The 13,243-nt window shown below is 40.0% G+C and overlaps 1 non-coding gene across 1 annotated transcript; it reads right to left on the bottom strand.

Annotated features, from left to right (window-relative positions):
• Positions 1 to 7,134: 7,134 nt before the first annotated feature.
• Positions 7,135 to 7,241, bottom strand: LOC131252262 (small nucleolar RNA R71). Its single transcript, XR_009174296.1, has one exon. It is a non-coding gene; the product is annotated as a small nucleolar RNA R71 (small nucleolar RNA).
• Positions 7,242 to 13,243: the final 6,002 nt, after the last annotated feature.

The raw sequence follows: 13,243 nt of genomic DNA, 5'->3' as shown, positions 1-13,243 counted from the left end.
TCGGGATTACGTGGACACGGCGAAATAAATGTGATTTCCTGAAAAAGAACGCGGCGCTATTAACATGGCCGAGGTATGGCATGAACGCACGAGGAAAAGCTCACTACACGTCCGTGCTATAACACTCAGGCTAGGTCAACAACTAAAGTATGGAAACACTATTACAGCCAAGAGGCATGGCCGAAAGGGAGGTACGTCCTACCCTTCGAATTTTAATTAATATTGAGAATTATTTATTGCATTGTCGATCATCGACCGCGTTATTACAAGGGAAAAACATAAGCAAAAGCATAAAAAGCGGTTGAGTGACCTAGATTTTCATCCCTATGAACTTTTCAAGGAGGACCTACATCTTTGCTTCATCCTTCTCTTTACGTGGAATCCAGGTTGCCCCTTCCACAATGACAAGTGGCAGAAGATGGAGTAGCTAGTCAACACGAAGAGCGATCGAAGAGACTTCACTTTCGGCCACTTTTCTAGCATTATAACTTGCTTTTGATCACGTTTGATATAAGAAGATATGTTCACCCAGGAATGATAAATCCACCGGGATGACCATCTTTTTCACATAGAAAGCTCTATCATTCTCCTTTCATCATTCTATTAGTCCAGCTCTGTAGGACTGCAATATTCGCAGCATGGTTCGGTTGAATTGATATGCTTGAGCACATTGCAACCGTTCATACCAGGCGAATTCCTGTTTGCCACTCGTTTCAGCAGAATCTTCTTTAGTCACATCTTGTTGTCATAGGTAAGCCGAGTTTACTTGGTGAGAGTAATTAAAATCGAAGTAGTATATCCCCATAGCATGTAAACATTGTATCTTTTAGATAAGTTTTCCAAGCTAAACATTGATTCGACCACGGGAGAAGCGTCTATCGCAAATTTATTAGCATTAAATAGCAAGCTGGAGAAAGAATAATCTTTCAGGCCAAATTCGAGAATTTCCTTCAGGTAGGATTTAATGCTTGCAATAAGAGGGGGTGAACTGGAAGCCATCGGGACGGGTTAAGGTTATAAAGAACGGTGTAGAGATAAGAGGTGAGATGCCTCTTAAATAGCCGGCGTCTGACACCCACGATCCAGAGGAGTCATGGCAATGATAACGGCTCATGTTCGTGTTTGTTAAGGACATAGGAAGTTGGAGCATAAAGCCCGGAAGTAGCTCACATCTTACCAAGTTTGTAGGGACTGGTCAACAGTCAGTTACAGCTGACAAGAACGAGAAATTAAAGGTATGATAAGATGCAAAAAGGGCTCATTGGCCGTTTGTGTGTGTGTGTGTGTGTGTGTGTGTATAAAGATATATAAAGAAGTGACTACATTTAAAATTCAAAGGATAGGAAACGTTGTAATGATTCTCTAGTCATTCCCAACTGACCTTTTGTGACTTGCAGCAATGCCTCCTTAGTTGCCGATCGAGAAAGCCAACTGATGTCTTCTATCTGAGAGTGCACAGTAGCAACCAGTTCAAGAACTTCTTTTTCATCCTTAAGGTATTCTGCATGCTTCTCTGCGAACTTCTGCTTCAACATGATTAGCTCTGCCTCTAGAGCCGTGATCCTGACTTCCAAATTCTCCAACTCGACCTTGGAAGCTTCCACCGCGACATTCTTGGTCATGAGTTTTTGGGCAATGGTATGTGTAGACGTTCTCTTGGACCCGACCACAGCTTGTTCAACTTCAAGGCGACCAACGACAACACCAGCATGATAGCATGTCTTCAGCATCCCTTGGAGTTCTTGGAGAGCAGATACCTCAATAGCTAGAGTGGGATCTAACCAGGAGAGGATGTGATACGATTTAACAAATCGGTTGAGCTTGTCGACCGACTCAGTGTCAAAAGACCCTGTTAGCCCCTTTTGTAAAAGATTGTGAAGTTCGCTCTTCACATATTGCAATTACTAGAAAGAGAGGGTGACTCGGCTACAGTCGCTTCTCTAGTAAAGGCTCTCTCAAACGAGGAAATGATATCGTATACAAGAGGGAGACCCCTACTATTGAGGGCAGGGGTAACACCTACAAGTATAATTACCGGAATAGTTGGCTGATGAGAGCTAGGCTCGCTCAACTCGGCCATAGTTGTCTCAGTAGCAATATCGGTTGAAGTTGTCTTGACAACTTCGACCGCGGCAGAATCTACAACGTCAGTTGGAATTGTTTCGACGATCTCGACCAAAGTGGCAGCAGGTTCTTTGATCTCGACCACATTCAACTCGCTCATCTCGACCAAGTTGGTTCAATTGTCTTAACTGATACATTTGCAGCTTCTGTTTCTTCAGTCACAGCTCTTTCAGTCTCGACCGTTTCCTTGACGATCTCTATTGCAACCACAGCATCAAACTCGGTCGAAGTTAGAGTCTTCTTGATCGTTACAGGTAGTGGAAGGACTAACAATGGAGGAGCAAAATTTATAGCAAGGGATTGAGAGAGAGGCTTTGTGACCAAGCTCTGAATCACTGCTGCAAGGCTAGGGGGGAGTTTGTATCACACACTCCGAGACACCAGGAATATTGCTGACCTCAGGTGGACTGTTGAGATGGATGCCCTCTGCACTAATTGTCATTTCGGAGTCGAGGGTCATAACCTATATAGCTATAGGATCAAGGACCCTTAGAACCACCAAATTTACTATTGTTGCAGCCGTTGTTGCTGTTGATGGAGGAATCGCAGACTATGGGATTGCTGGTATAGGCGGTTGATGCTATTGTTGTGTTATGACCATTCGTTTGATGACCAGTGGCAACTCCCGAGTTACTGCAAGAAGAACAGAAAGGAGTTAATGAGTGCGTAAATGAATAAATAAGTACAAATAAATGTACGAGCAAGCGATTTCCTCCTAGGTTGGATCGAATAGCATAAATGATTGGCTGAACGCTAATGACTTGAGGATTTTTTATTATAGTTGTCAATGGCCAAGTGGAAGTAAGGAATAGTGGCGAATTAGGATGATAAGGCGGGTAATACATCTCATTAAAAGGAAGATAAGGGTTATTCAATCTCTTTATCCCACCACCATTTATTTTAGTACTTATTAAAATTGGCTTCCTCATGGCATCTTAAGCCTTCTTCAATTTCTTGTGAATAATCTGTGATGGTAAGACCAAACAAATACTTTGTTTTGAAATATGTTTTGAAAGAGGATATAGTCTCGGCTGAAGATGTATCTAATGGCTGACTAGGTTTAAACAATGTCAGTAGTGGTTGATCCTCTACTATTGGGAGAGGTTCGAGAGGATCAACGCGTTGGAAAGAAAGGATGGGAACCTTTGGAGAAGGTTGACTGAAGAGATCTCCCAAATATGAGATCTTCTTCGGATACATCCATTGTGGTCGAGCACATGTGATGATTTCTAAATGTTCTTCTGTGATTTCTCGACTTGCTGGGACAGGAGCCTTAATTGTCGGGGTTGGCGTAGAAGTAGCAGTTGATCTTATTTTTTTCCTACCCGTGTCCTCTTGGCAGTAGGGGCGGGTGACACTTCTTTTCTTATTCTTCACCACATCTAATTGAGAGGCGAATTGATTTATAAGCTCAATCTCACTTCTGTCGCTTATTAATTTGGTGTAGTGGCGATCCCACCATGTGACAAAGCTATCCATCACTTGAGGGGAGTTGGGATAACCAAGGATCATTAGGGCGAGTGAATCTTTGCGTTATGTTGTGCTGAGAGTTATATAGAACTCTCCATCGGTCACTATCGGACGATCGTAAGGAGGCTGATTACAAGTTTTATGAGTAAGAGGGCATGGGATACATTGGATGAGGCTAAATTTTTGAGCAACTAGCCATTGATAGTACTGCTCGACCCCAGCCTTGGCATTTTTGCTCGACTCAATCGTGCTTCCATAAAAAATATCGTAACCGATAACATAGATGGTTCAGGCATGATGTGACCAATTAATCGAATATTCATCATTTGGCTCAAATTGTCCTATGAGCCATGTTGAGGGTCAAATATTGCATATTAGACCCCAGTTACTACCTGGATTTACGAACATGATATTGCTCAACGGTTTATTTTAATCATGTTTGTGATGCAAGGTGAATCTAGGAGCGTGGACTGGACAGGATGCTAAAAGCATAGATTTAATGCTTTGGCATCACCAAGGTATTGGACGGGACTCCATGGGACCAAGATCAATGGCTTACATGACAGAGATCCGAGGAAATCAAGTCATTCACATTAAAGAGGCCCGAAAATGGTCCAGAATGCAGGATCATAGGGTTCCTGCCATCCGATTGGCTCGAAACTTCATACAATTGCTGGGGGCCATAAATAAACCATACATATTAAATTTCAACTATTGGATATTTCGGGAAGTGGCCTAACGGACTGATCAGCCCCTTAATTCCCTAAGTGGGGCCCACCTTCTATCTGGATATGCCTCAACTTTGGATTCAAAGTATTATATGAGGAGACAAGATGGATGGATGGAGCTGATTTCCCAGAACCATCACCGTGGACCCCACATGAGTCAGGGTGTGCATGGTGTACAAATGCTCCAGATTCACACTGCAACTGCACCTCCTTCCAAAACGGGCTGGTCCCGTGGTTGAGTCAAAAATGGAAACTGCCATTTTCAGCAGTCCGCGTAGCCGACACTGTCGGGTTTTGCGGAAAGCAGTGGACCTCATACATTGTTCATACGGCTGATCCAAGCCGTCCATCTTGTAAAGGGCCTCGAAAGGATCGAACTTAAGATGAAATTTTGTACCCATACGTACACACGTGTGTGACACAGAGGCCACAAGTGGACTGCCCTGCAATGTTCAAAAGGAATCTTAGCATGATTTCTTCTCTGGACCGCGTCAATGGACGTTCAAAACCATCCATTTTTTACTGAAATTTCATCCTTAATGCAATGGACAGGGTGGATTTTTTCAAAAATACCTCTATGGGGCCCATCGATCACGACAGCAAAGGAGTGCGAAAGCTTTCGCAAATCCGCGAAAACTGACTTTTTTAGGCGGTTGTGGCCTACCATATTTCATCATATGGCAGATCTGAACCGTCCATCATGTAGAGGGCTCAAAACCATCCTAAAGGACGGTGTTTCTTTAAAAATTGAGCGAGGAAAGTAGGGAGTTTTGAAGCCCCAAACTTGACTGCGAAAAAGCTTTCGCTATGGCTGCGACAACTGCTGGGAGAGCCCTCCACCACCTCTAGCAGCTATAAAAGAAGGTTTTGGACGTGGGGAGAATTCATTCAGATCTAGAGGGGGATAGAAGCTTGGACGTGAAGCACAAGAGAGAGATTAGAGTTTTTGTTTTAGTTTTTTTTTGTTTTCTTTTGAGAAGTAGTTAATCATGCCTGTGGTTAGCTAACCTCTTAGCTAGGGCTAAGAGGTGAAGCTTGTGGTGTAATGGGTAGTGTTCTACCGATTTGATTCATGTTATGAACTAATTTGATTCTGGTTTGATTATTAAGGAATGCATTTAGTTGTTAATGGTTTGTTGTGACTGAAATTACAATAGATCTGCGATGGCTTGAGTATTTCTTTTTCCTCTTTGTGATTATGAAGTCAGGAAGCTCTGTTGTTTACTATTGTCTCCTGGGCATGGTTAGATGACGGCACCCTTCCTATCGTTCATATATCTCTCAGATTGAAGTAGATCGGTTTAATTCTGTTGTTAGCTTTGTCTCATGGGCATGGTTTTGTGATGGAATCTATTCTAATTTACTTCGATCTTATCTCTTTAAAACTATATCAAAAGACGTTTAGATTTGATTTTCAGGTTATATCTTCCAACTGGATGAAGATGGGACTCGAAGTCCAGTTGAGTTCGTGAATCAAGCATAGATCTCCCTGATCTCTACAAGTAGATCCTTAGCACCCTAGTTTCCTACCTTTGAATTTTACATATTTTAGTTTACTATTTCACCATTATTTCTCAAATCCACCTGATTTAAATTTCATCTTTTTCTAGTTCTAGTTCTAGTTATTTTCAGATTACGTACAGGTTTCATCCCTTGGGATTCGACCTCGGTCTCACTGAGTTTATTACTACATCACAACCCTATACTTGGGGAGTGAACAAGTTTTTGGCGCCGTTGTCAAGGATTGACGATTACGTTTTTCTGAAATTGACTAGTTTTAGAATTATGTTAAGATTAGGATTTTCTATCTTTATGTTTAGATTTTTCTGATTTCTAGAAACTAACCTGTTTTCCTGTTTTGTAGGACCTTGACATACACATTCTAAATTGGTAATCTCTTTCTAATTTTCTAGTCTTTCTGTTTTCTATTTTAGATTAGGTTTTATCTTTAGAAACTAACTTTCTTTCTATTCTAAGTTTATAATTTTCCTAATTTGTTTTTAGAAACTTTCTATTTTCTTTTTTTAAAAATTTTCCTTTTTTAGAAACTAGTTTACTTTTTATTTTAGGATCTCCTGCTATTTCTAGACTTTTTATCTGTAGAAACTAACTTGGTTTGTTTTGTTTTGCAGGTTCTTAATTTAGGACTTCTATTTTGGTAACTTCCATCCAATTCTTTTCTCTTATTTTCTAGATTTGTATTTCTTCCTTTTTCTTTGGTTTAGGTTTAGAATTTGAATTGAGTGATGCAAGTGTTTCATGCCTAAGTGGGTTCATGACAACACTCTACGTCTCAAGGAGGATTGGTTGACGGGTTATCTATCCATCATAGGATTAGACACCACTTGAGATCCTTAGAGTTAACTAAGGTTATGGCCTCAAATCAACCTCTTTTACCCCAACTTAGAGTGGAGGACATCCAGGATGAGAATGAGGTGCATCAAGCACCCCTGCCTCGTACTTTATGAGATTATTTACAATAGGTGGGGGTGAGTATGTCCTCGTGCACGTTTTTTTTTCAGAAAATACAAGGCACATGAATATCAAGCCAGGGGTGATCCAACTCCTTCCAAAGTTTCATGGGCTTGAATTTGAAAATCTGTATCTATACTTGAAAAAGTTTGATGAAATCATAGCCACTTTATACTTTCCTAACGTATCTGAGGACATGGTCAGGTTGAAACTCTTTCCCCTTTCTTTGAAAGAGAAAGCTAAGACATAGTTACATTCACTACGTCCCCGATCTATTGGCACATGGAATGACATGACAAGGGAGTTCACAAAGAAATTTTTTTCATATCACAAAACGAACACCCTTAGAAAGTCAATCATGAACTTCGTCCAAAAGGAAGATGAAACATTCTTCTAATGTTGGGAGCGGTTCAAGGATCTTGTCAGCTCATGCCCGCAACACGGATTTGAAACATGGCACATTACACACTTTTTCTATGATGGAGTGACATCTTTCATGCGCCAATTGGTCGAGACAATGTGCAATGGAGAATTTATGAATAAAAATGTCGATGATGTGTAGGATTACTTGGATAGACTTGCTGAAAACACACAAGCATGGGACACATACCCAAAATCAAATACCACTTCTAGGCCCACTCAATCAAAGGAAATGGGCGGAGTATACCTTCTAAAAGGGGATGATGATCTCAATTCTAAAGTGGCTAATCTCATAAAGAAATTCGAGGCCATGGAATCAAGGAAGGACAAGGGTAAGGAAGTTGTTTGCGGTATTTATGGTTGTAACAGTCACACAAGTGAAAATTGTCCAACTATATCTGCCTTTCAAGAGGTACTGACTGAGCAATCCAATGCTGTAAATAATTACCAAAGGCCTTTCAATGGACCCACCTCTAACACATACAATCCTAGTTGGAGAAATCATCCAAACTTCAGTTGGAGGAATGAACAAACTACTACGCCTCAAGGTTTCTTTAATCAAATTTCAAATCAAGTGAAACCTCAAGAGGATCCGGTTTTAAAACACATTCAAGACCAAGAGCTACTTAATTAGAATACAGCACAAGCAATCCAGAAAAATCAGATCAGAGATTGGAACGCTCGTGTCGTCTATCCAAAGAATGGAGTCACAATTAGCAATTGTGGGAAAGGGGATGCTTCCTACTTAACCTCTCCCCAATCCCAAATCGCAATATGAAATAAGTGACCCTAGCTCTTCAAATTAAATGGAACAAGCTAAATCCATCACCACTCTTAGGAGTGGGAAGATCATTAACAAAACCATTCCGGTTAGGGCTGAAAAGCCTAAGGATCTAGAAGAGGACAACGATGATAGACCTAATATTGCTCTACATGAATTAGAACTGAAACCTCAAGGGAAGCCGATTGTTCCATTCCCCCAATGGTTGATTGCACCAAAACCTCTCTCTAACTCTCAGGATATTCTAGAGGTGTTGAAACAAGTGAAGGTCAACATTCCTCTACTTGATGCTGTAAAACAAATACCTTCATATGCCAAATTTCTGAAGGACTTGTGCACGACCAAAAGGCGGAAGAATATTCAAAAGAAAATCTTCTTGACTAAGAAAGTGAGTGTCATCCTAAAGCAAGATGTGCCGCAGAAATTCACATATCCTGGTAGCCCAACCATATCATGTGTAATCGGGGACTATCGAATTGATTACGCACTTCTTGACTTAGGAGCGAGCATCAATCTGATTCCCTACTCTATATACAAACAGTTAGGTTTGGATAAATTAAAACCCATCTTAACCGCACTACAACTTACTGATCGCTCTGTTTGTGTACCAAGAGGGATAATTGAGGATGTGTTGGTCCAGGTCGACAAATTTTACTACCCTATAGATTTTATCATCCTGGATACTGATCCCGTCAGTAACATGAGTACTCAGATTCCTGTCATTCTTGGTCACCCATTCCTTGCCACTTCAAACGCAATTATCAATTGTAGGAATGGTGTCATGACTATGTCTTTCAGGAATATGACATTGGAGTCAAACATATTTTTCAATATAGGTAAACTGTTAGAGGATGATGACGATTTTCATGACATTAACATGGTTGACTCTTTCGTGGAAGATAGGACACCGCTAACCTTATCCTTTGACCCTCTAGAGATGTGCCTGGCTCACTCCCATGATTTTAATGATGACATGATTAGAGAGATGGGTGTCATGCTTGATACTGCGCCGGTATTTGAAGTTAACCAGTGGAGGCCATAATTTGAAGAGTTGCCCCAAATCGATGTAGTGTCTCTATCGTCTAACCCCAAAGCACCGAAGCTTGACCTAAAAACTTTGCCCTCTGATTTTGAATATGCCTATTTAGGTCAAGAAGAGACATACCCAGTGGTGATTTCATCCTACCTTGAAAACAAACAAGAGAGTATGCTCATTTCTACTCTCAAAGAAGATAAAGGAGTTATTGGACATATCATCACAGATCTCGATAGAATGAATGAACTCCTTTCAACTGAATGTTTCTACTCTTTGGATGATTGCTTGGCACACTTTGCAAATTTAAATTATCCCATGATATAAGAAATAGTGGATGCCTCGCAAGACATACCTCATTAGTTATCACGAATCAAGCAAACCCTTATTCTGAAGTACCTCCTCCCTCAGATCCTGAATGTTTACCATTGAAGGAGGAAGAGCTAAGAATTGAACTAAAAATTGAAACTTCAGCATGTGTTGAAACTACACCACCTACTACGAATTTTTCTAAATTTCATCTACTTGTAGTCTCTGATTCATTATGGTGTACTAACTTCGAAACTTTTTCTACCACAGGTGAATTGTATATACTTTGGACACTTCAGGAGATCAAAAGGAAACTTTATGCTGAGGTCCATCAATTTCTCTGGACATTCATGCTCCAGGACATCCATGCTTACTGTAAAAAGGGCTTTTAGATGATCTTGTTAAGAAACCTACTGAGAAATTTGTCCAGATATTGGCCGAAAGAAGAACCTTGCGGCATGACTGAGTAGTTTTTCTCCTACTTTCATAGTACTAGGGTAGTTTGCTTTATGTCATTCTAGGATAGTCGGCTTTATGCCGTTAGGATAGTTTGTTTTATATATTATTTTAGGATAGTTGCTTTTGTTGGTTTCATCTTGTGCTGACCCGCTCTCTCGCTGATATCTTTGGAAAAGCCTCTTGATTCTTTCATCCAGGTACTATCTTTCCATCACTCCTCTTTTACTGTTGTTGTCCCATGTGCATTGCATGCTTAATTCTTTTACATTGCGGATAATGTAGATTTTAGGTTGGGGGTGGGAGATTAGGTTATCTAATCAGTGTTTTCTTGGTCTTGAGTGAAACTTGTGAAAATTTTTAAAATTTTTCTAGAAATCCTTGTGAATTCGAAGTGATTTTGACAGACATTGTTGATTTAGAATTATAAGATATGGAGTGTTAGGGATTGATGTCTCTCAGATTTAGCTGTTTGATAGATTCCACAATTGCGTTCGAATTTTTAATCCATGATTAGAAGTTGTAAACATTGATTGAGTTGTGATTTCACATGTCACATCTCGCTTACACATTAAGGTTTCAGTTCGATATTGAAGGATTAACTTGGTAATCACTACGCAAGAAAGGAACCAGCTTGAGAAATTTTACCATCAGTTTATAAAGAAGAATTGAAAGGATTGGTTGAATAATCTTCACCATAGGTTTGCTCCCTATAAGTGAGGATTTGATTCCCCTCCTTGACGTTATTTTTAATGGAAAAATCAAAGATTGGTAGAATGAAAAAATGACCTGTGAGGTAAGTTTTGGTCAAGGTTTTGGTTATCATGAATTCTCTTGTTGGTTACCAATGACATCATGTAATAGAGAAGTGAATCTTAATGTTGATAAGCCGAGATTACACTATACACTCATGGATCTTAATGTTTAGAAGTTTTTGAATTGGTAGATTAATATCTTGAACTTGACTATGAAGTTTACCATGCGCTTGAGTCCAGGAGAAAGTAATGCCTAACATTCATGAATCTTGGAATTCTCATATCTGGATTGTTTTTCAAAAAATCACTCGAGTTCATAGCAATTATCCTGTAATTCTCAACTTATTTTTGGCATACTTTGCTCGAGATTAGCAAAATGCTGGTTAGGGTTTTCATCTGAAAAAGGCGTATAGGATTGATCTTCCTTAAATTTGTCGATGGTGAAGAATCTTATAAGATATTGCTCGACTGTAAGGCTTTTTGGGAAGATGTGGAGGATCTGGTCACCGAAAGAGGAGTTTGGCTTTCCTTTGTGCATTGTATGATTGAAGACAGCAGGTCGGAAGTACGGAAAAAACCACATTTGCAAGAGCCACAGCGGCCCTCCTGCAAAATATAACCCTTTACGAGTGGCCTCGTAAAGACTCTGATATAAATGACCAAGAACATAAGATGCTAAAGCGATCCTATGACCTCGAGCTAGCTGTTCGGCTAAAGCGACATATTCGGAAGTGACTTGTAGAGCACTAACACAACGGAGATGTCGGCAGATCCAAATGAGAAGAAAGGTCGTACGTTCTTCTTCATCAACCGGACCTTCTCGCTTGCAGTAGGCCTTTAGGAAATTGGTGTAACCTTTATTCGCCTTGCTTAGATAATGCTTGTGTTGTTTAGAAATAACACCTGCATGGTAAGTCATATTGAAGGGCAATAGCTCTGTCATATGGCAGATGTCCTTGACCGTAAGACTCATCGAGCCATAGCCAAAGAGAAAGGTGTTGGTCGAAGTACTCCAAAATGTTAAAAGAGCAAGAAGAAGGGTTGAACTAGCTTGATACTCTCGAAGGGAGAGTTTTATGCATTCATAGATGCCTATATTTCTCCACATTGCTTCATATTAAAAGGATACTCAGAGGAACCATTCTTCCCAATCTAGATGAGGCTTCAGCCATGTCCGAGGGGTTTTCAACGCATTTGCCATGTCAGGAATGGATTTGGATCTGATTAGTATTTCTTCTTTGAGGCAGATCAGGAAGAAGGGATCAAGAGGTTGAACCTAATTGGCTAAAACTTTTAAAGAAAACGCCAGACCAAGGCAAAGAACCTCATCGCCCAAGGGAGACTTGAAGATGGTCTCCTCAGTGAATTTCTTCCTAAGGAGTTCTATTATTGTCATGATATCTTTCTGGTCTAAAGAAGGGCTGAATGATGAAGAAATAGCCGTTGCAAGAGGAGAGTTGAGAAGTGAAGGTTTTGGGAAGGAGTTTGCAGAGAGAAGAAATTTGAAAGCATAAGCAGGAATCGTCCGAAGTATCGTTTATATAGCCGAAGGAAGAAATAACATTTATTGAAGTATCATTATTATTTTGGCAAAACGGCTAATGGAGACATGCGTAAACACCGGATTCCTTTGACACTTCGATTTGACACGACCAATACTGATGATAACGGTTGAAGGCAGTTCACATTTGGGCAACACATGTGAGCATTTATAACAACATTAATTAAGACTCAAACATCATTATCTCTTTCATCAAAAGGGCAACAACGAGGGGAAAAATGTTTATACTTGTTCCGGCCAAGCCTTGTTTTGACCAATCAGGGTCATTCACGTGTGATTTGTATAGATACATATGGGGTAATCAGAAAATTTCTTACAAATTTGTATGGTTATATCTTAAAAAGTGGAGCCACATCGTATCAATTATGACCGAATGTTACTAGAACGGTCAAGGAGGGAGGTGACTGAGCTTAAACGATTAAATGACAGGTGCCAAGCGATCAAGTTTGCACAGTCGCTTGACAAGTGGCTAAAAGAGAAACAAGAAAAGTAGAATGTGGGAAGTATCTAGAAGCCAAGTAGTGGACAACAGTTATGGTAACCATTGGAACGTGAGAAGAATCCAGAATGGATGATTAGAGCTATAAATATGAGAAGATTACAGCAACATAATTTGTCTCATACTAAACCAATCAAACCAAATCAATTATCTTTTCAGTTATCTTTTAATTACCAGTTTCTTTACATTCCGTAGTGTAATCATTTACTTTTCATGTCAAGTGAATTACATTCCTTAGTGTAATCATATACATTCCGAACTTGAGATTTACATTCTGTAGTGTAATCAGTAGCGTTAATCAAGTAAATGATAAATTAGCCGTAATATTGGGTCTACACTCATACGTTGGATTCAGTTTTACATCGAAGAGGCATTCTTCAATAGTTTGCAGCAACCGACTATAAGAATTTCTTTCTCATTTCATTCAATATGTATCGAAAAGTCCTTTCGTATGAAAGGCAAAGGAGTAACCCATCTTCAGAGGACAAACCCCACCCTCTGAACATCACTAGATCCGTTTACAGATTGAGTGAGTGGCTGAATAGGCAGCTGATATCTCCATATCTTGGTCATACTCTGTGTCTGCCTATCTTGGCACTCGAGGTCATTGTTGTTCGGTTCAAATTAGAGCCACA

The sequence above is a fragment of the Magnolia sinica genome, chromosome 7 (assembly GCF_029962835.1).
Source record: "Magnolia sinica isolate HGM2019 chromosome 7, MsV1, whole genome shotgun sequence".
NCBI lineage: Eukaryota > Viridiplantae > Streptophyta > Magnoliopsida > Magnoliales > Magnoliaceae > Magnolia > Magnolia sinica.
The sequence above is the reverse complement of the archived record's forward strand: the minus strand, read 5'-3'. Positions and strand labels throughout refer to the sequence as shown.